General features: G+C 40.3%; 1 long non-coding RNA gene across 2 annotated transcripts; it reads left to right on the forward strand.

The window, feature by feature from the left end:
- Nucleotides 1-5,951: 5,951 nt before the first annotated feature.
- LOC135420631 (uncharacterized) lies at nt 5,952-14,479 on the forward strand. 2 transcript variants are annotated; one of them, XR_010433634.1, is made up of 3 exons: nt 5,952-11,210; nt 12,209-12,567; nt 13,770-14,479. It is a non-coding gene; the product is annotated as an uncharacterized LOC135420631 (long non-coding RNA). The 2 variants fall into 2 exon arrangements; XR_010433633.1 differs by having other exon boundaries at nt 12,209-14,479.
- Nucleotides 14,480-27,725: the final 13,246 nt, after the last annotated feature.

Genomic DNA, 27,725 nt, shown 5'->3' on the forward strand with positions numbered 1-27,725 from the left:
AAAGCAACAGCAAAAATAGGTGAACTCATGTTAAATCCCAAACTTGTGAAAAAGCTCCAATTTTTTTGCAGTCAGGCAGATGTTATGGGTTTTTTTTTTTTTCCAGGTCCTTCTCAAAAGTGGGTTCCTCCTGCAAAGCTCATGCATGTTTCTACATGGTATGTTGTGTCAGTCTTTGGACACTGCCCATTCTCTTCTACTTTACACCACGTGCTTTTCTGGCAGAGGAAATGCCTCTCTGCTAGTTTTATGATTGCCAGACTATGCAGAAGGGTGCATACAGTCTGTGGGCCAGGCAGATACCCTTAAAGGTGGTTTCTCTCTTCTTTTGAGGAGTACCAGGCCACAGTCATCAGACTATGTGCTTAAAACATAAGAAAACAAGCTGGTGTGTGTTGTGGAAGCTGTTTAACCTGCAGCATGTAGGCTTCAAACCTAGAGTGTTTTTATGCCAGAGTCAGGCTGTCTGACTCATTGCATTTTGAAAGGGAAAAGCTAGCTCCTGGTGCCACCCAAGAAAGGAAAAGAAATAAAAGAGGTTTAAAATAAATTATAATATGGTAGCCTGGAGGAAAATACCTGCTGAACCAGCCTTGATGGGAAGCAGGTGCTTTCAGCCAACTGCTCAAAAAATCTAGAGGTCCTGAAGAGATGGAGAGTGATAGGGAGGAGGGAGCAAGAGGAGAGTGGAGGTTGAGATGATGGGGTGGAGGGTTTTGGGATCACTGACTTCTGCATAGCTCCTGCCCTTAACCACAGGTGTGGTGCATCACCCTGGCATTGCCAAAAATGGGAACCACGTTGTAAGCCTTGTGGAGGAATGGAGGGGGGAGAATAGAACCAGATGTCAGATGGGAGGAGGGGAGGAGGAGGTTTGTTAGAAATACAAAATACTGTTTGTTTTTTTGATTTTTTTTTTAATAAAAAATAGTAGGAAGTGTGATGAGGGAAGCTGAGTGTAGGTAGAGAGGAGTGCAGAAGGAGTAGAAAAGGAAAGGAAGGGAGAGAGGAGAGATCTGAGGAGAGGTGAAGGGGAGATCAGGGCAGTGCTCTCTCCTTTAACTCGGCATACCATTTGAAAAGGCTATATATAGTTAAGAAATGCTAACATATGGCACTCATATAGCATATGGCACTCAAAATAGTTAAGAAATACACTTGTCTTGCAGCCAAGTGCTGCTTTCATTTGCATGGGTGTAAGTGAGGATAGGATTTATTTCATACAAGAATGTTTCTCAGATTCCTCTGACTGTTAAAATAAAGTGATGGGAAGGAGCTCCCCTTCTATTTTATCTTGAATCCTCTTTTGTCTGTGTGCAGAAACTGAATTCAGGGCAGAGGGAGATACGTGTACCAAAAAGATTCCCCCCAACCTCCAGGTCTCTCTCTGGCTTTGAGTGCATAAAGGCTCTTGCTGAGGGTTCACAGAAGTCAGTGGAGAGTCTTACAGTCATTTCAACGGCCATTAAGTAGGCTCACAGTATCCACAAAGTTGAGACAGCTTTATAGGTTTTGTTTTTATTTTCTTGGTTGAACTTGGCAAAATGCTTTTTTTTAATTTATTTGGAGATAAAAGAATATGCTCAAACCCATACTGCCAAAAGAGATCTTGCTTCTTTCCTTGAAAATTGTATGGATTTATGAATTAAATGAGAGTGGAAAATCCTGATTTCTGTTTCTCATTCTGTCCCTGACTGGCCTAAGTAATCATTCGCATCTGCAGAGCAGTTCTTAAATTTCCTGTTGTTTGGTTGTATTTAGAATTGGAGGTGCCATTTGAAATGGGAGACACAGTATGAAGGATGTTGCATACATATGGGGAAAGGAGTAGTCTCTGTTCTTTAGAAGTTTATAACATAAATGGACAAGAGGCAATGGGGGGGTGAATGGTCTTAAGCTCCACCAGGGAAGGTTTAGGTTGGATATTAGGAAGAAATTTTTTACAGAGAGAGTAATCAGACATTGGAATGGGCTGCCCAGGGAAGTGGTGGATTCACCATCCCTGGAGGTTTTTAGGATGAGACTGGATGTGGCACTGAGTGCCATGGTCTAGTAACCACAGCAGTGTTGGATCAAGAGTTGGACTTGATGATCTCAGAGGTCTTTTCCAACCTGATTCATTCTATAATTCTATGGAAGGATTATCATCCCAGGTGAAAAGCTAATTTTTACTGTAGGGATGAAGCACTTCAGCACTTTACTACTTAAAGAAGTTGTTCCACTGGAACCAGAATAATACTTACAAAAAACATCCAACCTTTTGCATCAATAAATGAGAAAACAATATTTATTCTGTCCAGGGAAGGGGGTTCATTTTTCTGCTGGTTTTTTTACCTAATGATGTGACCCTGAGAGTCCTCAGCTACTGCTCCCTTGTTCAACTGCATGGTCAAAACATGAATTATAGTTCCACATGTTACATCTCCTAATCCTGAGTCCTGAGCTGTGCTGTTTTAGACCACAGAAGCCTCAGCCTAGCTGATGAAATTTTCTTTTCTCACTTAAACGTGGCAATGGACATCGTTTACCAGATTCTCAGTCCTGACTCCTGCTGTTCTACAGGGGTTAGTTGAGGCTATCCTTCAAAACATGCTCATTACTTAAGGGGTTAGTTGAGGCTATCCTTCAAAACATACTCATTACTTCCATCCCTCAATAAAAGGAACACTTTAAGTGGGCTTAAAGATGAAGGAGAAATGCAAATGTGAGACATCGTACTCAGTTGTGCCAATTTTATGCTTGGCACAGATGATGAATTCGTGTACTAATAATTGCACAGGGACAGTAATGAGATATGGTAGATAAGGAATAAGTTGCAGGAGGGAACCCGCTTTGTTCAGCCTGGATTTTTTTGGGACTCCCCAGTCTCATGTCTCAAGTGGTACCTTTGCTATCTCTACAAGAAGCAGGGAGTACATACTCTCCTCATTCAATTAGCCAGTGGAGTTCTTAAGGTGCTATTGGAAGTGCTATGTCATTTGGATTACAAGCTCAGGTTCAGGCAATGTTTTGCACTGTTGTGTAAAACCTAGGCACGGTCCTTTCAAAAGAGATGGGTGCATGAAATAGAGTTCCAGTAATGATGGAGGTGTCGGGAAAGTGATGTCTCCTTTCTAATTCATCTTCCCGCACAAAAGTATGCCAGGAGAAAAAGCTGGGGGTATGTTTTCTTGTTTCACAGTCAATCTTGGTTATAAGCAACTGAAATTATATTTTTCATTTCACTATTATATTAGGTTTAAAGACACCATAAACAAGAAACCATGTGTATCATACATCCTATCAGTTTGGGTGACATGAATGACGAAATGCTATGGAAAATCCACAACTAAAAGCATATATAGTATGGTACTGAATTCATATAAACCGTGAGGACAACTTTCTTAGTGCAAGCCATCCCTTCAGATTCATAAATCACACATAACAGCCTGAAACATGAGCATACTGTGTATTATCTCCCCCTGATCTGCCATATCTTGTGAGAGTTCTGAATTTTATTGAAGTTTGCTATTTTTCAGAGTATGTGAACTTCTTGCCTCACTAGGACAGCAATGTATCATACAACCCAATTAGATTTATATCACCATCACTCCCTATCATTCTACTCCTGAACATTTATTGCTTCCTCCGCCTGCACATCCTTCATTAACTTTGTAGTTTTCATGGAGATTTCCAGAGTGTGAGCCTACACACCACGAGTTGACCTGAAAAGCCATGCCATCCAAAGTGCTTAGTGATGTGCATGTTAGTCATCTGCCCAACTAAACGTTACAGTTACGCCAGTTGCTTGCAGAAACCCTAGGATGGTCTTTTGCTTACTATAATTTCTCCTTTAGAGCTCTTACTCATTTCTTAGTCAGACCACCCCCAAGGGAAAAACTCTCCCCCAGATTTCTCATCTTTTCTTTTTTTTTCTTTTTCTTCTAATGCAGCCTCCAGAGTAAGCAGATTTCATGAACGCACCTTGCAGCTTTGCACTAGTCAGAATTCTCTAATAAATTATGTCATGTTCCCTGTTCTCTTTAGCCTTGGAGCAAGTGGGGAGGGTTAAAGTGTCTATTTGCAGTGTCAGCTTCTAGACAATGAAAATGAGCATAACTGAATTCTTTTGCTATGGAATTAGAAATAAATTTCTTTTGTTTACAAAATGTTCTTAGAGAAGGCAGATGAAAATTAGTGTGATTAACAACTGGTTGTTTCTTTTTGCCATTGAAAACGTTCTTCTAAAGCAACTATTTCAATAACATTAACATGCCTTCACTTCAAGCCATGTAGCTCATCAAACTCTTGACCTCTTTCCTCCCAATACACAGACAAGCTTTTGCTGCAGGTCACCCTTCCCTTGCTCTGTTCTTGGCTTTGCGACAGCTGGTGCCCCGCTTGCCTCTCTCTATGGTGCAACCAGGCCCTAATGGATTTGTCACCAGGTTGTTGCTGCATTCTCCCTCAGTTGTCTCGGAGACACCACCACTCCCTGTCTCCCATTACAGTCCTCCCTCTCTGACTCTGTTATATCAATGGCATTGGGAATAAATGTGTGTCCACTCTGGAGCCTTAAACCTACATCATAGGGAGACCTTTCCTTTCAAGAAGAGGAAAGAATCTGAATAGCCTCTCCCATTAATATCCCACAGTCTTTATGTAACTCTTCTAAAATTAAATTCATCCATGTTATGTCTATTCCTTTCCAATGTTTTCCTGATTGCACGATGTGATTCTTCCAGTGAAGACAACTGGTTTATATTCCCTTGTGAACAAAGTGGAAACTTGTTAATGAAAATGTCATCACAGCAAATGCTTTTAATTCTCTCACAACCACAGGCAGCAGTATGTATAACATTCACTTGCCAGTTCCCTGTATGCCTATCCATTGCAGCTACTGCTAGCTCTGGGGCAACTGTGTGGTTCTCTCTGTACAGATGCTAGAAGAGGTTTTGGCTTTCCAAGGAAGTGTATTAATTTCATTGTCTAAATTTTGACCTGAAAGAAACTGTTTTCCACCCAGTCAAAACCCTGGGTGCTCCTGATTCCTGAGAGTAACTCCTTGCATTTCCACATATGATATAAAAAATAGAACACCCTAATTAGTAATGCTCTCTGTCCACATATCCTATTAAAATGATGTATTTAGATATGTTCCTACCCTTAAGCATTTGTGTCTACACAGCATACTTAAAAATATCTGTATGGCTCATCTCTGGGCCTGAAGCACTGTTCATTGAAAGTTAGAATCACCTCATCAAGAGGAAGTCATGCTTAACTCAGTCCCAGTGTCACAGGAGATAGATTAATGCATAAAAGGTAGACACCAAAGCTGTCACAAGGACATATGCACAAATGCATAGTTCCATGGTGCATATAGATGCAATATCTACCTAGTGTGTGTGCTTGCTTATTTGTATACGTAGCTGTTTAGTTCCTCTTAAGGCAGAAATCCGATGGCCAGAAGATGATGCTTATACTCTCTTTCTAGCCTGGGAACAGAAAGAGAGTAGAAGGGTTTAAGAAGGTCATTTACAAAAAAACCCCAAGAAGAGCTCTAAGCTGTAAATGGAAATACTATACCAATATTTTTGTGCTCAGTAGGTTGTTGGAGGTGCAGCTACCAGATTTTCACTTCATCATTTAGGTATTCTGCTGTTCAAATCTTTTTCCCAAGGCATGTACCTTGTATTTATCACCAGATTAACCCCCAGCCTTCTAAGTATGATATGATGGCTTTTCTCTGGCAAACAGTTTGAGTTGCCTTTTTCAATAATTCACACCTCATTTTATACCCTCAGATAGAATGGTACCTTTTCAGTCCAGCTACTATTTTTAGTAGAAAATGTTTTCCCTTATGGAGCCAAGAAGATGTGAAGCAACAGTATTTGCTAAAAAATCCATCTGTCCTTTTTTCCCCCTCCTGAATTTTAGCAACTTCTTTTCATGTGCCTTAATATAATCTTCCTACACACATACTCCTCCCTCTCACTGTTCTTCTGATAACTCATATATTCAGTGACTTAGGAGACCTGTTATGGTACAGGGCAGAGACCTGTTATGATTCTGTGAAGGTAAATAAACAAGACCTTCAACACAGTTAGAGAAACTAGGGCAACCACCTTCAGTGGGTTGACCAAAGCAAGCTATGTACTTTGTATTGTATGGGAGACAGCCTGACAACAGTAGCTACACAGGATTACAATTAAATCATCTTTTTTGTTTGTTTGTTTTCAGGTGGTTGTGTACAGCAGCAGAATCCAGTTTAGCACTCTCTCTGTCATTCACCAAGGGCATGAACCTGAAAAGGATTGTTCCAAAGCAAATATGATGCCATATCCTTAAGTTAAGGATAGATAAGTCCATCAAATACTGAAGAACTACTAAAGTTGTTTTAAGTATTTTCATTATTGTGCTGAAAATATTTAGTGGCTGAAAATGTGTTTTTTTTTAATTGCTTTTATTGCATCAGCTCTAGCTGTTTTTTTGGAAGGAGGTACAACGACACAAGTTTATATATTGGTATCAATGCTAACAGGATTGTGGACATTAAAACCTGTATTTACAGATTGCCTTGCCTTTCTGACTGGATTAAGATCTAAGATAAATGTGTCTACTGCTGGTATATGACAGATAGAAAAGAAAAGTTCTATACACAGTATATGCTACTGATGAGTTCAATTACTATGTACATTACCAAGTGTAACCTGAGCAAAATAACAGAAAAACTAGTTAGATTAAATATATAGAAAAAATATATAGAAGAAGAAACTGATCTATATAGTTTAAGCATCTCCAACATCCCACATTTGAGCCAAGCTACTTATTTTCAGATCTAGAGAGATTTATTGCTTAGTTTTACAAAAGATAATGTGTTTAATATGTAAATTTATCCTGCTTCTCTTCCAGGCTATCTGAGCACCTTCCAGACAATAACAAATTTATCTCAACAATCGCTAAGAAATTTTTATAAACCCCTTTTCACTGTTTATCATCAGGGATGCCAAAATCCTCATAGCTGCCATGGTTTTAACTGTACTTCTGAGTGCCATGAGCTAAAGCCATCAAGTGACCTCTAATTTTTAGGCATCTTGGTACTGCTGACTCAACCTGGAGTTAGGAGTCAAGGCTGTATGTGCTGTTAGTGGGAACGATGCTTCAAAATGGGATTCAGAACAACCATCTTCAGTGGTATAGCAGTAAATACAAAGGGAACAAATTTATGTATTTTGTGACTGGAAGTGAGCGAATACTCTCTGAATGAGGGGAGTTGGTAAACTCGGTGCGTACTTATTACTAGGTACAAGTAGTTACAACCCAGTTTAGGAGCTTCAAGCTCTTACCGGGTGTACATGTTAATTTTAGACTTAAAGTCCACACCAACCCTTGCAAAGTCTTTGATTCTTTGATACCTTGGAGTTCACATCTGGAGAAAAACTACACATTTTTCTTTAAAAGATTTCTTTTAATTTGGTGAGAAAATAGGAATTTAGTCAATAAGGGTTTAACAGAAACAACAAGCAACTTCACAATAGCATTACAACAGATGACTGAAACTAGCAAGCATTGCTATAGTAAAGGAACCTTTTTTACACCCAGCAAACACAAAAGTGAAATACCCACAAACTTAAGTGAAATACAGACAAGTTGCCCACAGAAGTAAAGGAAGAGAGATTAAGAGAAGAAAGAATAAAGTGAGATAGAGAGGAGAGAGACATATTTACCACGCTAGAGGTCACATGTTGACACGTCAGGAGAGCAGAGGCCAAGGGTAGATGGAGACCCATGCATGTCTGTTTATAGACTCTGGACACTGCCCCTAGGCGGGACCTTTAGTTCACTGCCACTCACTGTCCCCCCAGCCAAAGTGAGGGGTGCCACAGCCACTTAGAGGCTCAAAGGGGTATGGTGTGGGCAGGGCACCAGGTGGCCTTATTGATTGACAGCCCAGCCACATGGCTTTCCCTGCCATGTGCTCTTCATGGGCACAGCTGTGTTGGCTCCAGGCCTAGGCCTAACCACTGCCCTTCTTCCCCCACCACACAAACAGACAACGTGGTTTATTTGACCCATCAGTCAAATAATCCAGTGAGATACGAATCCAGTCTCTGACACAAGTGCAGCTGCAAGCTAACTGACTGGGGATAACATGAATGTTTCCCTCTTCAGCCTTAGGGGCTTTAATTCTGGTCTGTAACAAAGTACCTCCTTCCCTTTGGTTTCGAAGACATCTGAAGATGTTTTGGTGTTGGATACTGGCAAAGATCAGAATACAGCCTTTTATGAACAGATGGAGCCTTCATTCCTTTATCAAGGTGAAAAGTGAATTAACTTGCGTCTTCCCTATGCTAGTTAGTTTCTTATTAGTTTCAGGTGCAGAAGACAGTATTAGTAGAAAGAGTATTTTAAGAAATAAGGGAATAGTCTAAGGCAGGAGTCAGGCTTCTGAGCCAAGAACCTACATCATGTGAAATCGAATAAATTAAGCAACTGTTCCTAATCTTTAGCATTTCCCATTGATTAGTATGCTGGTTGCTTTTGCTGGCCACAGTTAGACCACTTCCCAACAGTGAGCTTCCCAAGTGAACAAAGGACTATTACATTTAAAAAAACCCAACAAACCAAAACCAAAAAATCAAAACCAAATTTGATTAAAATAAAAGTCGGGGTTTTTTTAATTAGAAAGAGCTTAAAGTAGTGATATCAGACAGAATAGAATTTTTTAAAGGTTTATGCACCTCTTCTATGAACAATGCTGTTTTTAGCCAACATGGTGATTTTCCTAGTAGCAGCAAATGTTAGCTGGTCACGAGAAGGTACTGCTTCACACCTTGATCCCTGCCTATCTATTCCATCCTGAAAACTCCCATGTAATTTGAGGCCTTCTGGCTTGCTAGAAGGCTCAGTAGCTTGCAGGCTCAGTAGCTGTTCAGGAGGTCTTTACACTGCCCTTTATAAAGGCATATGTAACAAGTAGCTGTCACAGCTAATTTTGGTAGCTTTTATTCTTATTGTGGGGGTTATGGTGAATTCCACCACGACACAAGTCTCTCCATCCATAAAATAGGAAGTTCAGGCAACTAACTGAGAGCTGGTATTTGGATTAGGAGGGTCAGGTACCTAAAAATAAGCTGCAGCCATGCTCAGCCCAGGGATGTTCATTTAGAACTAGCAGACTGACCTACAGCAGACCCAGAACATTACTTTTTAAAGTTATTTTATAGAACTAAGAGAGGAGATTTTCCACAGATGATCTGCCCTCTCTTTTAAATTCAGCTTAGACACAGGCATTATTTTTACTGGAGAAAGTTACTAGAAATGGCTGTGCTTTAAAACCATGTTACATAAAAGAAATATAAATATCAAAATGTAAGAAAAGTTGCAGATCTTTTACTAAGCTGATTTTCTGACTGTCAGAGAAAAAGAAATTTAAGGGTGGTAGGAGAGAGGAGACTAAGAAGAACTTCAGATTTCTCTCAAGTGTGGGGATATTGAAAAGTATAACTTAATTCTGATAGCACTTGTGTATCTGATTTTGAAAGAGAGCAGATTCAATTTAGAATAACTCTTTGGAAGAAAAACTTTTAGGTTCTTCTAAAAAGTTTGACTATAAATAGGATATTTGATAGAACATATTTGGGCTAGCTGAAAAACACTAGGCCTTTCCCATGAGAAGAAAAAACCACATTTTCTTTCTAATTCAACAGTGTTCAGTGCCTTTTCTTTCCCTTTTTCTGTGAACAGAATTAAAGCAAGGATGCGTGTGTGTAAGCAGGATAGGAGGAATTGCTCCTGCTTCAAAGGGAAAGGAAGTGTTTTGGAGTGTGAAATACAAAAGAGGGTAAAATCCCACTAATAATAACTATATTTTTAGTACTGACATTAATATCACATATTTTTTACACTGTGGTCTCTGGGACTATCACCCTTGGCAAGGGTCAGTGCAAAGGCAGGCATGTGTTGGGTTAGAGCTTTGGTGGTCCATGCAAACAACATGCAAGTAAAGGCCCTGGGTTTCCTGTGCTGGTTCTTTTTCTCTATGTATTTAAACCACCCAGCCACGGCAAATAAATAGGCAGTTAGAGTGTGGGTGTGTAGTTGGCAGCCTAAGGAAGGATTTTAATGAGAAAGTGCTCCCACTTCTCCTCTTCTTCCCATTTCCCCCCTTTTTATTGCAAGCACCTTCATTAGGAGAAAGCTGGGAAAAGCATTTCCTTCATTTATCAGAGTCCTTGCTACTTCTCCAGTGTTTTCTGTTATCATGTGCTCAAGCTGTACCCTGGCTGGATTCTCTGCAACTCAGGAGTGCTCCTTCAGTCGTGCCACTCCCAGGGCAAGGCACCCGAGTCCTTCACCTTTCCACCATCAGCCAAAAACCATATCTCCCCTTCAGATTACAACAATGCTTTTTAACTCACAATCACATTCCTTCTTTCCCCCTCTCTCCCCATGGAAACATTCCATAGGTTGGAAAAAATCTTCATGAATTGGCCCCCCGGGATCTTGTATCTCCTATTTTGAGCCAGCATGCTCGAGGGGCTCTGGCCTCACCAGGCATTCCCTTGTGGCAGTAAATGGTTCTTTACAATGTAGCTCAGGAAGCTTTCTTTTTTTCCTGTGTAGCTGAAAGTGTTATTGATAAGAGTCAGTTCTCTGTTGTCTCAGGACCATCTGTTACTGGAAGAGGCAAATACTTTGCATTTTTGGTGATAATTTGTTCTATGAGAAAAGGCAACTGCTGAAATGCATTAATGGCTCAGTCCTGGAAAAGCAACTGTAATGATAAACTCTGTCACAACATTTGGTATTAAATGGCATTAAATGCCATTGCAGTGAGAGTCACAGTGACAGGGTCCAGGACTGAGTAGTCAGGGATCACTGTTTTTAACTGATGAGTTTTCTCTAGTAGCGAAAGGTCATTTGAGAACATGCATTTAATGGATTAGAGAAGCCTCTTAGGCATCAGTGCTGGGACTCACAATGTTCTTGAGGTGGGTGCCAAAATGATACCGGTTGACACACTGCTGTGGTTTATTTCTTTATTTTCCCATCCGTAGGGAGGGGTATGAAGGTCAGTGCTGAACTACATCTGTGAGGTCCTGTTAGAAAGCTTGTACTACCTGTTCTTGAGTGGAACCAGTTTTGGATTCAACTAAGAACTGTGCTTTTCATACAAGCACTGATTTTGCCAAGAACAGTCAAATGAAGAGGGGAAAAACTGGTACAGAGTAAGTAAATATTTAACTCCAAAGGCCGCTTTTCATTTTTCACGGGTGCTTGTGCAGTGTTTAGGCTTGCCGTCAGTTCCAGTCACTGATGGAAAAATCTCACCCCACAGAACTGCTCAAGAGGAGGTGCTGAGTTGAGGGAGGAACTGGCAAGTTAAGCAAGTATGGCAAGCAAAGATGACTTGTCCAAGTGAATTTGTCTTTGAATCAAAGAGGAACTGAGGCTCCCAGGCTCTTAAGGAGTTGTATTTGTTAAGCCAGCAATTCCCAAACGTGCCCACCAGGGACTTTATGTGCAACCACCGTGTAAAAGCTCACTTTTTATAACTCTCTTGTTTTATAACTCTGGCAACTGTGACCACTGTGAATTTGCTGTGGCTACATGTGTGACCACAGCACAAATTAATCTGAAAGCTCTTGAGTCAAAGGCTATTTTCCTACCACTCTCCTTTGGAACTGTTGTGAGCTATCATGTGCTGATGTGATTGTAGGTATTTTAAAACACTACTGCTAAACAGCAATTTTGGAAAGTTCAAAAATATATTATATTGCTTCAAATCAGACTATATTGTAGCCTGATCTATTGTCATGTTCAGGATTATACTTTGAAACTGCCTGCAGTAACAGGTGGTTAAAACTGATATTGTAGGGACTCATTTTTAGCTGTTGTTCCTAAAGCTTTCTGTTTAGGTAGCTGGCAGGAGAGGTTTTCTGTGAGTAAATGGAGCATTTATACATGCTTTTGGGTTATAGGCTTGAATTTCCATGGCTAGTCCAAAGGAAAATACCAACAGCTGAGCTGTAAGTACTGGAAATATGACATTTATAATAGGCATATTGATGCAGTCTTAGCTGTGGTAAGCAGCAGGGTGGGAGCTGTATTAGCACAGTCTACAGGAATAGGAGCTGATGAGAATTAAACTTTCCTGTTTAAAAATCTTCCAATAAGTGAATTTCTGAAGATTCTATCTTCCAACTTATCTTTAATCCTTTAACAGAGGTTCTTTGTGGCAGTGCTGGAAGATAAAACGCAGAGACACATTCAACATGAAAGGTTCTTTTATTGCTGTGATCTGTCTTTAAATAAGCTTTGCTGTAAGTTCGGTATTCTGCTTAAGGTGAGGCTTATGGTACCTGCCAGTTCTGTGCAGATCCAACAGGCAAAGAGTATTTAAACTTCTGTTACTGTGAACATTACTGTGTATTTTGGTGACTTTGACCATTTTTGGATTTTAACATTTTTCAGAACACTGTAATTGCTATACATTATCAAGCCACATTAGCACCATGTCATCTTTGACAGGACCCATGCCCTTTACAAGAAGACATAAGAAACCACATACATAAAATGTCACAGGTAACCAATAAAATAAGGTAATGTGTTTTCTTCATCCTACCTGGAGTGGGGTCAAGAAGAGAATACTCCCATGTGGAGTGGCTAAGAAGAGGGGCTAGCTGAGTGTGCACACACAAGTATTAATATTGAATTTCTTTTTTCTTGAATCAAAGGTGAACTTTTGCTTTCTCGAACTGATTTAAAATCCGTTAGTTTTTTTTTTCCAAACAGAGAAGGCTTCTACAGAGTAACAGCCTAGCATGTATCCATGGTGGGCCTTTGTGTAAATGGTGGTGATGTAATTCAAGGCTGAGGTGTTTACTACTAAGTGAAAGAAGAATAAGCTATAATACATTTATAATGTGTTGATAGTGTTCATGGGGGTGGTTACTAAAGAGAAGCTGACTTAGGATAATTTAGTTTTGCATCCATAATCTCTATCATGATAATTCTAGCAAAAGCCTGTATAGTGCTAGTATGTGACAGTCAGCATATGCTACACGGTCTTTTCCCTAAATGAATCCTGAGAATTAGTATGACTGTCTTAGACTTGATGCTGTTTGGATCTGGGTGACTAAAGAAAGTAGAATATTAAAGCAGCCTCTCCTGCCCTCATTTGTCCCCATGTACACCATGAATATACACATTAGCATAGGCTCTAACTGTGTGATCACATGCCACTTGTTTCCTCCTACATCTCTGCCTTGTTCAGTGCAAGTGATCAGCTTGGCAAGTTATATGACACTGAAAACAAGATAGAAGGAAGTGTGCAGCATATAAGGCTAAGAGGGCATATATTTCAATATTCCTGTAAAATGCCAGTGTAAAGTTCCCAATTATGATGTAAGAGAGACCGTGGGTGATGGATATAAAGGAAAGAGTGGTCCTGAGCCTGCAGCTCCCCACCTACAGCTTTACAGCAAGATAAAATATGATTATTTTGACCTGGTAGCACTTTTCTATATGCTAAGTGCATGCTGGTAGCATGGTTTGCATTGGTGTAAGAGATAAATGTGAAATCTAGCACTTCTGCCTTAGGCCCTGCTTCATTCAGTAGGCTTACAAAAGGTCTTCTTCATGCATACACACAGCATAGGTCAAAACAACGGGGACCAACCCTTCTAGAATACCACTGTTGATATGCTTTTGCTTTGAGATCCCTGCTAGCAGGTCTTGGAGAAGAGTGAAGGGTTTGGCCTTCATAATTTTATTTTTTTTTCCAGAGGTCCTTTTAGTTTGGCAGTTAAGGACATTTGGCAAACTACAGAGCTCTCCTACATAATTTGGACTGGAAGACAATTGCTGGTGTAATCAGGAAAGAGATAAGACTTGGTACAGGAGAGGATATAAGAAACTGAATCAGAAGTACTGGCAAAGATTCGAGTAGAAGATAGCACAGCATCTGTTTCTACTACATTGACTTGAGTCAGTGATATCAGATTTTTCTCCTCCCCACTTTCACGAGAACTGAATTTGTACACAAAGCTTAGAAGAAAAGCAGCAGGGGAATCTGGAAACATGGTCTGTGGGTATAACTAGTGTTAATAATCTATAAATTCAATAAGCATCAGATTTAATCCTCTATCTCCTCAGAAAGAAACAAGAAAAAACTGTATGGAAGAATGTTGGCCTATGTTTCAAGCTGATTTTGAAATGAGCTAGCAGCAGTAGAAAATCCCCCTCATTTTCAAGTGTCTCCAAGAGTTTTTTATTCAGGATAATCTTTATTGGGAAAAAAAGAAAAATATATGCCTTATGCAATATGGTCCTCGGTATCACTGATGGAAAATACTGTTGCTATATTATGAAGTCTAATTTATGTATGCTTTACACAATATATCTACTGTAAAACACAATGGTATGAATTTGAGAATGTTTTGAGAGTAATCCAGAATATATAATTTGAAATAAAGACTGTAAATGTTTTAATATATTTAATTGTATGCAGTTGACTCCAGTAATAATACTAGATCTGACTAAACAATTCCTGATGAATGATTTATTCAACACATTTTACTACTACTCCTGCTTCAGAGCAGCCCTGACCAAAAGCAAACAAAGCACCTTGTTGGCAGTAATGCAGTGTTTTCCATGCTCAGAGCACTGAAAAAAAAAAAATTAATTTTCATTACATTATTATTATAGATATGGTACAGTAGTACTGACCATCTATAACGCAGCTGTCTCCTTTGAGAACACACGCAGGATCATCCTCGAGGAAAAAAGGCAACGCAGAAAGAACCGTGTCTTGCAGAATACACCATCTAAGGAGTCTTTCTGCTGTGCCTTTTGCAATCGGATATGTCTGTCACGTATTGGCCTCATAAGCCACCAGCGTGGCTGTAGCAAATGTGGATAGAGCCTTCCCAAATCTTCGTTCGCGAAGCCTAGCCATGATATACTGACTGAGATTTAAGATTTTATTGTACCTGGCAATTTACTTTGATATACAAAGTGTCTAAAGAATTTATAAATGGACTGAACTGATAAAGATCATTGATAAGATATCTCATCAGTGCTGACTTGGAGAAAAGATGATCTCATCTGCTTTACAGAGGGAGTCAAACTCCCTCTGTGACTTGCCAAAGGTGGCACAGTGTATCTAGTGGTATGTTTAAGCTTTACTACTACCCATGGATGGAATGAGACGTATTCTGCCACAAAATAAAAAATTTTGGTACATAACCAATTTTTAACAAGTTACAAATAATCTAAACCAGCATATTAAATCTCAGGAAGAAACGATGTTCAGATAATGTGCCTGTTATCAGGAAGATGACCTAGTCTGAGAGCAGCCTAATATTTTATGTATAAAATATACCTCTCTAGATATGCATGACTTACCCAGGCTGTTTCTAGACTGATGTACCTCCAAGAAGTAAGAGTGAGAAAGTGATGACCATTTGGTGCTTGCCTAGATGGGAAACGGCTCCATGTTGTCAGGAGTAGCTCAAAGGTAGGAACAATGTGTCAAAGACATCAGAAGAATCTTGGAGAGCAATTTTAGGCAAGTGGGCAGAGAACACAAATAAGGGAGAAGAGGGATACAGGAAGAAGTGGAGATTATCACGAAGGATGAGAAAATTCATCAGAGTATAGAAAAGCAGGATTTGAAGAGAAGAATGTGATTAGATGAGTGGGGAAGGATTTTTTTTTTTTTTTAGCAGCATAATTGGTTCTACTGAAGAGAAGGAAGGAAGGCAATAGTAGTTAGTTGATTCTTGGCAGAATATAATACAAGGAATGGCAGTAGTTTGGAAAGAAAATCTTTGGAGGAAGAAAGATTTTTTGGACCTAAACAGACATTAAGGAAAGAACACAAAATTTATGGGTGCTCTCATATCTGTAAATCACAGAGATTTCCTTTAAAACTTACTGTACAAAACCAGAAGTTGTAGGAGATAATCAGACTAAAAGTTTTGAGCAGCTAGTGAGTGATCAGCAGGATCTTTGTGTTCTCAGGGCTGCTGCCATTTGTCCAGAGGTGAAAATGGTCATTTCAAATAGTAGTTTAGCTGCCTTTCCTATTGAAGAATATAACTTACATTTGCTTAATAGTTTCTGAGGACCTAAGCATGATTTGTAGCTGAAGTAGTGAGCTTTTGCTAGAAGGAATTTGTGTTGCTCTCGTGCATTAGACAGCAGCATATGCAACAGTTGGACCATATTACGCAGCTGTATCTGTCCAGGAGTTGCTAACACAGGTATGTAGCTGGCTCTCCACAATAAGACAATCCTCTGTGTTTTTTAAGAAAAGAGAAGGGGAAATGTGGCATTTAAAACACATAGGCAAAAATATCTGGCAAATTGTAGTGAAAAAATCCATGCTGTGTGTAGACCACTTAACTGCTCCACCTGCATTTGAGTGGTGGATGCTGAGGCATCCAAGTGCAATGCACGGGGAACCTTACACCAACAGACACACACACATAACCACAAAAGCATGGTGTGGTGCAGCTTGTAAAGGGATCCCTCAGCAGTCATCACCTGACAAGGGTTGCAGTTTGAGATTAGCAGGGTCACCCTGGTAGTGTGGGCTTGAGTAGTGCAACAGCCTTGTAACACGTTTGTACAGTGAAAACAGCACCTCAGTGACAATGCACATAAATTTTATTCAGCTCACTTCATCTGGGCAATGGACAAAGATAATACACTGGAAGGACAGGGAGAGTGAGACAGAGAGGGCAAGGGAGCAAGAACTGTGTTTGCTGGAATAGATATTAAATTTCAAGTCCTAAGAGGGAAATAAGAAAAGTAAGAAAACATATTATAAGAAGTCACAAAGGGTATGCCCTGGCAGTAAATCATCCCTAAATGGCAAATGCACACAGGGAGATATTCTTTAATCACGTCCTTTAGCAGGTTGGCATCCTTATTAATTCGTCTGAGGGCAGGGGGTGGGGGTGGAGCAGGCCCTTGCTGGGCCAGTGGAGCCTGGCTGTTCGCAGCACAGCTGCATTTTCTCAAGACCTGCATCATTCTTGAGAACCGGAAAAAGTCCTTTTGAGCCCTGGGCTGATATGCTGTACCATCTTTTGTGCAGCTGTAATTTTGACAAGGGGAGCCAATTTGAACTTCTGTAATCCTCAGCCCCAGACACCTCCAACGCCTGAGACTGTGTGTGTGTTTTTTTTTCCAAAGGTTTTTCAGCTGTGCTCTTGAGAAAGTCACTCCATCCAAAGAAAGGGAGGGAAGGGGGGAGAAAAAAACATCTGTCTGACTTTGTCCAGGAGATTGTTTCTATAGCTGTAATGGTTTGAAAAGCAGGGAAAAAAAGTTATTTTTCCAAGCCTGACTACCCATATTTTTCATTTTTTATATCCTCCTCTGTGATGGACATCATTTCCTGCCCCTCCTTTCTTTCAACCACTGTTTAAAAAAAAAAAAAGAAGGGGAAAAATAAACCCAAGAAACCGATTGAAACTTGACTTAGAATTGCACAATGATCTTAAATTTTCCCAAGACTTATATTTTGGGAAGGAACTGTTTTATGAATGGATATAAGGCTGACACATGAAACGCGTGGGATCTGTCTGAGTGCCTTGTCTGGGTCAGCTGTGACATCTGGCTCTTATGAATCTGGCGTATTGTGACTCACTAATACACAAATAGTAATCCTTGATAGTATCCACTTGTGATGCTTTGCGGGTGTTGTCACAAACAACAGCGAATGCCAGAGAACAGCCCTAATTCTGACCTGCCCAGGCTGAGGCGGCTGTGTAGGTTAAATGCTGGGTGGGGTAGGGTATTGGCGGGCTCACCCCATTCCCTCAGCAGTGTGGTGGCTCCTGTGGTGCTGTTGGGCATGGGGGTGATCTCAGCTCACAAGTCTGTGGGTTTCCCTTTGCATCTGCTGCAGGGGAGAGCCTGCACTGGTGCGTGTCCAGTGGGTGCTTCCATTGATGGAAAGGGTCGTTTGTGGCACAGGTCCTCTCTGATGTTCATTGCCCTCGAAGCTGCAATGACAGCAAACCAAACTCCATCAACTGCAATGAGATTTGGTATCAGAGAGAATTTTGTACAAGACCTTGATTTGTGGGTGGTGTTGGTACAACACCGTCACAGTCATGGCAGTGGAAAATATGTAGATTAATGCAGGCATCCTGATACCTGTGACATTGCCTAGACTGGCTTCAAGAATCTGTTATGGTGTGTTAAGACACCCCATGTTGTGATATGGTTCAGGATAAAATACAGCTAGAAATGCAGGAAGGAGTTGATGAGAGGGGAGTTCACCTCATTTAGCAGCTTTTTTTTCTAACATGTTTCTGAAACTAAGGGACTTGTGAATTTAGGGTAGTTCAAAAGGTGAGGCAAAAACATGTGTAAAGTCTGGGTTGTGTTTTCTGCACCTCTTCTAGCTGGAGGGGGCTCTTTAGGATGGGCTAGGTGTGGGCTCATCTTATAGCTTTGGCTGTTTGGCTATGGAAATCTTGATTCACAACTGGTTTTCTGAAGTGCTGCATAACTAATTGATTATTTCAATTTTTAAAATTTGTTATCTTGAAGGGAGCTGCAAATGGACTAATTACATACGGAGAGGTGATTGTGGTGAGGGCAAGTGGTGATGTGCCAAGAGACCATGATGATCCTTGCTCATACTGGATGACAGGAATATCATGTACAAGCTCAGAGGATAGGCACAATAAGATAATTTAATCCCTAGTACCAGAAAAATGGTGATAAGCTTTACCTTTACTTTTACGCAGGGATGAATTTCAAAAGGTTAGGGTTCAGGCTCAGTGGTATCATGTCCTCTCTTCCTACACCTATCATGGGAGTAATATATGCACTACAAAGTCAGACATCCTAATTTTTAAGGTGTTTTAGTGTTTTTGCTTGTGCTTGCCCATTTGTCACCCTGAACATTGATCTGAGCTTGTAGAGGATGAGGAATTCTGGCTTTGAACCCACTCTGGAGACTGCAATACCATCCTTTGGTGGCCACAAGGGTAATCCCAGATCTGCCAGGGCTCTTCAGAGGCTGCATTTCCATTCTCTCTTGAGGTCTGTGGGGAGCTCTGAGCCTCACATAGCTGCCTGGAGCCCCTGTATCCTCTCCTTTCTTCCCTCCTCAAGTACAGTGCAAGATAAAGGAGTCAGCTGAACTGCAACAGTGAATATTTTTTCTGTCATTTTTGTTGTAGCAAGTGAGGATTATTTGTAGATTATAGCTATCTGGGGAAAACTCCGCTCTAAGTCATTTTTATATGAGGAGGGATAGGCAGTTGAGTTTTTTTTGCCTGTGGCTAGAGTTCACACGTTGTCTCTGTAAAGTTTTAGAGTGGAGAGAAGGCAGTGATTTATTAGTGGCTTTGTATTATAGCACTACCTAAGATGCCTACTGATAAGTGAAGGCTCCTGCAGCCCTGGGAGGGTTGTTGTTAATTGTGCTAAGCAGCATTCAGACACATAACAAAATGCAGCACTGAAAAACTGACCGTTCAAATGCAAGACAAGTCTTGCGCTTCAAGGGGATGAGTGATAAATTTTGAAACAGAAGAAGAAATGTGTTTCAGACACTTTTTTGCTGTTGTTTTGTTTCCTTGAAATTTCCCCACATATGAACAAAATCAACCCAGAAGAGCCAAGAAACCTGTAATAGATGAAATGTTTTACACACATGTGATGGAAAATTCTGCTCTGTTAAGTCAAAAAGCAGCTTCTGAAGAACTTAATGTGGCTAGAAAGTCACAGGTGCCTGACCCTTCTGGCCCTGTTACCTCACTGCTGCATATGCTTGGACTTTTCACCACTTTTTCAAACCTGCCATATGGGGAGATCATATTCTGCTAACCCGAATCTTCCAGAACACTTTGCAGGACCTAGTGCCAGAGAAGATTCCCCACATCTCACCCTTTTATCCTCACACAGGAGCATTAGCAAACTAAATATCTCTCATTTTGACTTCCTCCCAGCCCTGCTTTTTTGGCTCATGGATTATATCTCTTTTCAGCAGCTGTTTTTCAGCTGACATTTAAACTAAGTTCATATCCTTAAGGTTGATTTCTAATGTTTCCTTGGGAAGAAAAAAAAAACATGCACACACACATACAGATGCACGTCCTTACCGCATGAATTCTTCCTTTAACCCAAATAATGCTGAGTACATGATAATACCTGCTTTTGGAGACTGCTGGCATCTCAAGCTCTTGTTTATGTTGGGTAACAAACCTTTCACCAGAGAAATACCTAGCTCAAGGGACCAGTAACAGGCTGTACATGAAGCTTTTGCACCTCTAAGATGCTGGTTCAAATCCAGCTCAGGTCTGTCATGACTGTAAAAGTTTATTACCATGTGATAGCTGTTTGGTGGTCCTCAACCAGCAAACAGGTGTCCAGCTCATAAAAGGGAACAGAGGAAGAGCACTGTGGTTAACGCATTGGGCTAAAACACCAGATTTCTTGGTCTCCTTCCCAGTTCTGCCACAGATTGTATAGCCATAGGCAAGTCCTCTGTAAATGGTGATAATATCCAGGCTCCTCACAGGAACATTGTGAAGATACGTTCATTAATATCACTGAGATGCTGAAATGCATTGGGAATGAGAAGCTTGGTAGAACTAGAAAAGCAGCTATTGTCTACTGACAACGCCAGGGAGAGGCCATGAGATGGATGGGTGTAATAACTGGTCTGCAAATGAGCTGTATGCTCATAAATGACCTGTACACGTTCAGCGCCTGGACATAACATCTCTAAATGGGAGATGAATTACTACCCCTGTGTGACTTTTCCTGTGGATATACAAATGATGGTAGAGGTTATGTGCAATTTTTAAAAAGTGCAAATGCTTGGTACAAATACTCTGAGTTCCCTGACCAGCTATAAGCAGAGTATGTCAGCCTTCAACTCTGTTGTTTTGGTATACCTCAGCAAAAGATAATCTAGGCTGCTGCTTGGTCCTCTATAAGGAGTAAGCATCAGTGTTATGATGACAGGGTACCATGCCCAAGGTGCTGCCTGGAGAAGGTATTCGTCCATGTTTTGTGGACTAAACCTTTGCTTTCACCCCAGCTCTCTATGAGGAGAAATAGGATGGGACTTACCTACTCAGAAACCGAGTCACATTTCTTCTGCTTCCCCCAGACCACAGAGAGGGGACAGGGTTTACAATTTGAAGGGCACCACAGTGTTCCTGCTTTTTCTCTAGCTGTTAGGGAAGGGGGAGTAGAAGACAGTATTACCTCTCCCTCTGCAAACTGGTGCTTACTCCTGCATGTACGAGCCCCTTTTAGAATATAAATATACTTGTGGTAAGAAGGAGTAAGGAGGGAATAGACTCCTGTTGCCAGGAATTTTGCAGTGGAAGAGTTACACTCCACAGAGGATCGGGTATTGAGGAGGCCCTTACAGCTCTTGGGGGATGCAGAAAGTATTTTTTTAAGTATGAGGTATTTTTGTTAGGGCTTTAAATCACAAACTTTAGTTGCTTTGTAATAGCCCATCCCTGCTGACTCCTAAGCACCTGGGAACCAGCTTGTTTCTGCTGATAGTCTTGTTGAAATTATTGGAGTGATCCATGTGAGTAAAAAGTAGGTATGTTTACAGAAGTGGGCTCTGAGTTCATTCTCCTGCCTCTTACAGTGGTTTTGAAGCTTTTTCTTATCTTGTTTTATCTTAAGTATTTTGCTAAAGGTACATTGAATGGTTGGGAGGGATTTTTTTTTTTTTTTTTTTTTGTGGCAACAGAAGCAGGAGACCAAATGGTGTGGTTTGACATTTGAGAGAAAAGGAGCTAATTGTTGTTACCCAAATAAGCTTTGGTCAGGAGTAAACTGAAAATGTGCAGCCACAGGGAGAAGCATTTCGTTTACATTAGTGAGCAGTTACCAAAGTTGTTCCATTGATTCACCGGGGCGGCTCCAGTGAGTGCCATCCCATCTGCGCGAGCAAACGCTGTGCAACCTGATCCTTCAAACTGAAAATCCTCCTGCTTATGCCTGCATTTCAGACAGGCATGCTGAATTACTTCTGCACTCTTCCGAACTTCTTGGAGTACTTGCTTCACAGTATTTGCAAAGCTTTCAACTGGCACAACTACATCTCTGTGAATAACGTCTTTTCCAGTGAACTGGAGGTCTGACTGTGAATGCAGTCCTTCTCTTTAGGCGATGTTAAGTTGCTTTAGGTTGGGGAGTATATATTTTGTATCAGAAACTCGGGACAGAGGTTTGCATTTGTTGATTAATAGGCAAGTAAAGAGGAAAATGCTGATATGTTCCTAGAAGAGGTAACCATAGATTAAAGCAGAGTGTGATTCAGAGAGTCCCTGTTGATCTTTTGGCAAAATACTGGACCTAAGTGCTCCATGCTCTTGAGAATATGAACTCAATATTCTTATTTTTATATTGTGCCAGCTTAACAATTCTAAGTGTCACTTGCATGAATAAGTAAAATTTCTATATGTCATCTTGGATTTCCTTAAGCTGTTAAAATTAATCATGGCATTAAGTGTTTTCAGGACTTGAACTTTTAATATTATTTCCAGTGATCACAGCACTTGAGGGGAGGCAGGGAAGGAGTGAGACAGAGAACTGAAAAATCATATGTTGAAAATTTTATTATTCAAGGGAAAAGTATCAGGTAAAACTGTAGCTGGGAAAAACCTGGTGGAAAAATGTGTTGAGATGTGGGTAAATGCTGCCAATCTCCTGTTCCAAACTCTGCTTCTGTGCAGTCTAGCCTTGGTTTGGCCCTACAGAAGTCTCTGTGATTACACCAGTCTTGCACTGCATTTCTGGAACAGACATCTGCCGTTTCACTGTTCATAACCAAATGTTTCTTTTACCCAAAACACATCATTTTTGTCCCTTTATGAACTTTTCCATGTTACAAGATTAGGATTGGGCCATGACAGTCAGGAGTTAAGTGCATATTTCCTGCAAAGTTTGAGGTGCTTTGGAAGTAGGATTTTCATTCAGTCTGCTCTCTAAATATGAATTTAATGTACCTAAGGGATTGAGAATTCTCCTAAAATGTGATAAAATGTTGGTAGAGGTTGGGAGTGATGGAGCAGGAGAAGGAAAAAAAAGAAAAACATATTTATTCCTGGTCATTATTATTATTGTGTGTGAAGGCCATAATAGGGATTTTATCAATATTGTGCTCTTGTTCCTGATTTGTGTTCTTTCTTGAAATAATTATGTTTATTGCTCAATTTCTTTTTATATAATAAGACCTATGAAGTTCCTGAGCAGTATCCTATAGCCATGACAGTTACTGCTTTGCAGAATTCCATCCTTTTCTCTTGTTCTTAGCTTTGGTCAAGAAGGCTCATCCATTGTCCCAACAGTGACCTCAGCACAGTGCCAGCTAGGGGAAGGCTAATATCACTGAACCACCATAAGATTATTTATTTTGATCTATAAAGTTAATTACTTTCCCGGTTGTTTTCTCGTTCAAAATACTGAGTATGATCTATGCCAAATATATAGGAAATAAATGAAAGACAGAAAGCCATCCAAAAGCAATTGCTAGACATAACAAAAGTCATAATGACTCTCCAGCTGGTTGGGGTAATGGGGAATATATATCTCTTTAGAAAGCCATTTCCAATTTTTTTTTAATCCAAACATAGGGGAATAGAAGGTATTCAGTAGTTCTGTGTTATCTTGTCCACTGGCTAATTATAAAGTGTTGAAAGCTGTTTATTTGTAAACTGATTCTGCTCCCAACTTCCCTCAGTATGGCAAATATACTAGTAGAAATCATCAACATGTGTAATGGTCATTTACTCTGTTTTTTGTGGGACTGACTTAAAATTTTGGTGACTGATCAACAAGGTTTCCAGTTCTTCCAATTTTGTAAGTGCTGATTTTTTGACTCGTGGGATAATAGGAAACCTCTGAAAAGAGAGTAATATCTCACTTGTAAAGGAAAGAAAAGCTTGAAAGGCTAAATTGTGATAGTAAAAAAAAAAAGGTCAACTCTCAATTACTGATGGAGATTAGATAGTTTTTTTTTCAGGTACAGAGTCCTATAAGATTGACTGTTTCACGCATGTAGCCATGTTATTTTCAGGGACAGTAAAAATCCTAAAGTAGTCTAGTGTTTTTTTAATAGATTTTTTTGTCTGTTGTATTGTAAGGCTTGCGTTAATAAACAGGACTGAAACAAGGAGATGGCAGGAGGAGGCGCAATGCTTTCTGCAGCTCAGCTGTCTGTATGCCTTCCCCAAGACCACAAGTTAAGTATTAAAGCCAGTGGGATAGATGTGCATTATGTTCCCCTGTCACTCGAAATACGGAAAAGGATGCTAGCAAGGGTCCACATATCTGTGGTGCTTTGAGGATGAACTTGGAAGTTAGCTGGGGAGATATCAAGTCAGATGAAGCCAATGTGGATGGACCTGACTTGACGCATGGAAGACCCTAAAGTGTCTGTTTACCACTCTCCATTGTATTTCTCATGTCAAGAACCTTTTCCTCTTAGCCAGAGTATAACAGCTATCACAGGTAAAATCACTACTGGCCAAAGTAAGAATTTCCCATAAAAAGATAAAATAGCAGCACGCATAAATTAGAAATGTTTAATGATTTTGATGCATGAGCTTGACATTAACAGTTCTCTCATTCTCAGTTTTGATGAGTTATAACATAAAATCGATGAGTTGCACGTGAAAACTATTAATATTAATCTGTGCCCATTGTGGACATAAATTCATTAAAACTTTAGTTGACTGATTAACATTTAATTCTATGAGACAGGAAATTACAGAGTGAAAAATTCAAGTAAAGTCTGATATTGTGTACAATGAGTGTGTGAGAATTAGAATACTGGAGCTAGTTATTACTTTCGGGGGTTTTTTTGTTTGGTTGGTTTGGTTTTTTGTCTGCAGTGATTCAGTGACCTAATACAGACCACGAGAATGCTTTTCCAATTTGCCAAAGATCTGGGAGAAATTCCCTGACTTGAGGGTTATTGGGTTTGACAAAGAAATTTCTGAAGATGGTTTTAGGTTCTGCTATGTAGGAAGTCAGACTGTCTGAACACACTGTCTGCTTCTGATTTGAAAATCCACAGACTTTCAAGAGGTGGCCAAATGAGTATCTTCCTAGAGAAGAAGAAAAAAATAATCTGATTAAAGGAATATTGCTGGCTGAATATATTTAGAGATACTTGCAATATTTTCATTAAAGCAGGTCTTGCACAAAACGGAGTGTCAGTGGACTCTTGGTGCAAATAATTTAAATTATTAAAATGATCTCATTTGGAAAACCCTGAATTTCTATGGGGCAAAAAGGGTGCTATGACTAAGTAACTTTCAGGATTCAGAAGCTGTAAATTCGGGTTACTATTTTTTTCTTCTTGTCACGAAGTTCATTGAGGAGTAATCCCAGGGAACTTGTAATGCAGAGAAATGCTAGAGTAATGGGGAGGTGACCCACACCTGATGCTTCTGCTCTGTTTCTAGGGAACCCTGTAGCCATCTCATATCCCCACGGCCTTTGCTTTTACTTTATTAATTTCCTCTGGAAACTATTTCAGACCAGGTCTGCCTTCCTGTACGTAATCTGAAAGGGCTCTAATCTCAGCTGCACCTTGTAAGTGCTAATATTTCAGCAATTCTGAGGGTTTTGAGGGCAGACAGGGCTATTAGATGGTCTAATCTAACAATATTCACACTGGCCCTAGGATTTTAGAATGCCTTCAGGAAATAAACTCCTGGATGAAGAGCAGCTGGCTCAAGTTGAATGCAGGCAAGACCAAAGCAATGCTAGTCAGAAAGGAGGTATGCATTGAAAAGTGAGCCAAGACACTGTCTCCACCTTCCATTCACTGGAGACATATGGCCTCTATTTATTGAAGTTATGGAAAGCCTCTGGGTCCTGCCTTTGGCCTCGATGGCCAGGTAGCATTGCTTTCTAAAGATTTCACAGCTAGCTGGGAAATGTCCCTTCCTTCCTTCCTAAGAGCAGGAGTACACAGCTCTGCGTTATTGGAACTCATTTGATCTGGATGTGTTTTATCTGACTGTAAAAATGGTGCTTACATTGAGGATCAGGTTAATGCAACTACCTAGTGGCATGTTAAATGTCTTTAGATGTTGCTTCCTTTTTCTCTGGTGCATGCTACCCTGGACATTCAAGTCCTCTTCTGATGCTTGGTAAGCTTCTAATGTCCCTTTCAGTACTGAGAGTGGTTAGTGAATCAACACCAGCTAGTCAAATCCAAAATTTGATGTATGAACCACCTTGAGAATAATACTCCTACTAACTGAAGCAGAGCACATCACCCAGAAGTATGTGAGAGCTGAATACAAGGCTTTCTGAATTGGAGAATCTGGAATTGTCTTGTAGAGAAGATCAGACAAACCCTCAGTCTGACTGATCTTCAGGAAAGAGACTGTCTTTTTTTCCATCTATCGTATTCATGGTTCAAACAGCTTTTTATTCCTTAACAATTATCAAAACATGTTTTATATTAGAAAAACTTTTGTGTATTTGTATTTTTTCAATGTAGTAAGGGGGAAAACATCACTAGTGAAAAAGAATGGCAATTTTAAATACCTTTGTGAGGAGTGCTGAATACACCAAAAGAAGGCATAAGGCTTGGGATTGTCTGCCCCTAAATCATGGAATCATAGAGTCATTTAGGTTGGAAAAGACCTCTGAGATTATTGAATCTAACTGCAAACCTAACAATACCAAGTCCACCACTAAGCCATGCCCTTAAGTACCACATCTACATGTCTTTTGAATTCTTCCAAGAGTGGTGATTCAACCCCTTCTCTGGACAACCTGTTCCAGTGCTTTATAACCTTTATAGTGAAGAAATTTTTCCCAGTGCTGAATCTAAACTTTCCCTGGCACAACTTGAGGCCTTTTCCTCTTGTCCTATCACTTATTAGTGGGGAGAAGAGAATGACCCCCACCTTGCTACAATCTCCTTCCACGTATTTGTAGAAAGGGAAAAGGTCTCCCCTGAGCCACCTTTTCTCCAGGTTAAACAATCCCGGTTTGCTCATACACTTGGAGTGTGGGGCCCAAAACTGAATACAATAATTGAGGTGTGGCCTCACTAGTGCCAAGAAGAAGGAGACCATCACTACCCTAGTCCTGCTGACCACACTATTAATGATACAAGCCAGGATGCCATTGGCCTTCTCGGCCACCTGGGCACACTGCTGGCTCATGTTCAGCCAGCTGGACTAAGCTGAGTACAAGAAGAGAGGATTTAGGATTCTTCTGGTATCTCCAGCATATCAGGTAGAAAGCTGAAAGTGTTAATATTAAAATAGACATCTGGGTTTCCAAAGTTTATTGGAGATCTGGCATCTCTGAAGTCTTTCAGATTTTAGAAGCACATTGGTTGTCCTCAAGTTAAATTGCTCCATACCAAGGTCAAGACAGAGACCAAGCCCTCCTCTTTTCCTGTTCCCTGGATAAATACCAAGGCATTATAGCCTTGCTGTATGCTTCTTCCAAAGTTTCCTTTACTTGATGAGAGAAGACTGTGCAAGTGTTGGAGTAGAGGGCATGGCCAGATTAGACCTGAACAATAGTAATTCTTTGCCCCAACAGCATTCCACATGGGCAAATGATATAATGACGTCCAGAAATTAAGCATATTTTGAACCTTGAGTTGAGCAAAGTCCTAAATTACTTCCTTACAGAGAAGGAATAAATACTTTTTTTCTGTCTTCATACCAATCACTATTATTATTCTGATTGTTATG

The sequence above is a fragment of the Pseudopipra pipra genome, chromosome 1 (genome assembly GCF_036250125.1).
Source record: "Pseudopipra pipra isolate bDixPip1 chromosome 1, bDixPip1.hap1, whole genome shotgun sequence".
Taxonomy (NCBI): Eukaryota; Metazoa; Chordata; class Aves; order Passeriformes; family Pipridae; genus Pseudopipra; species Pseudopipra pipra.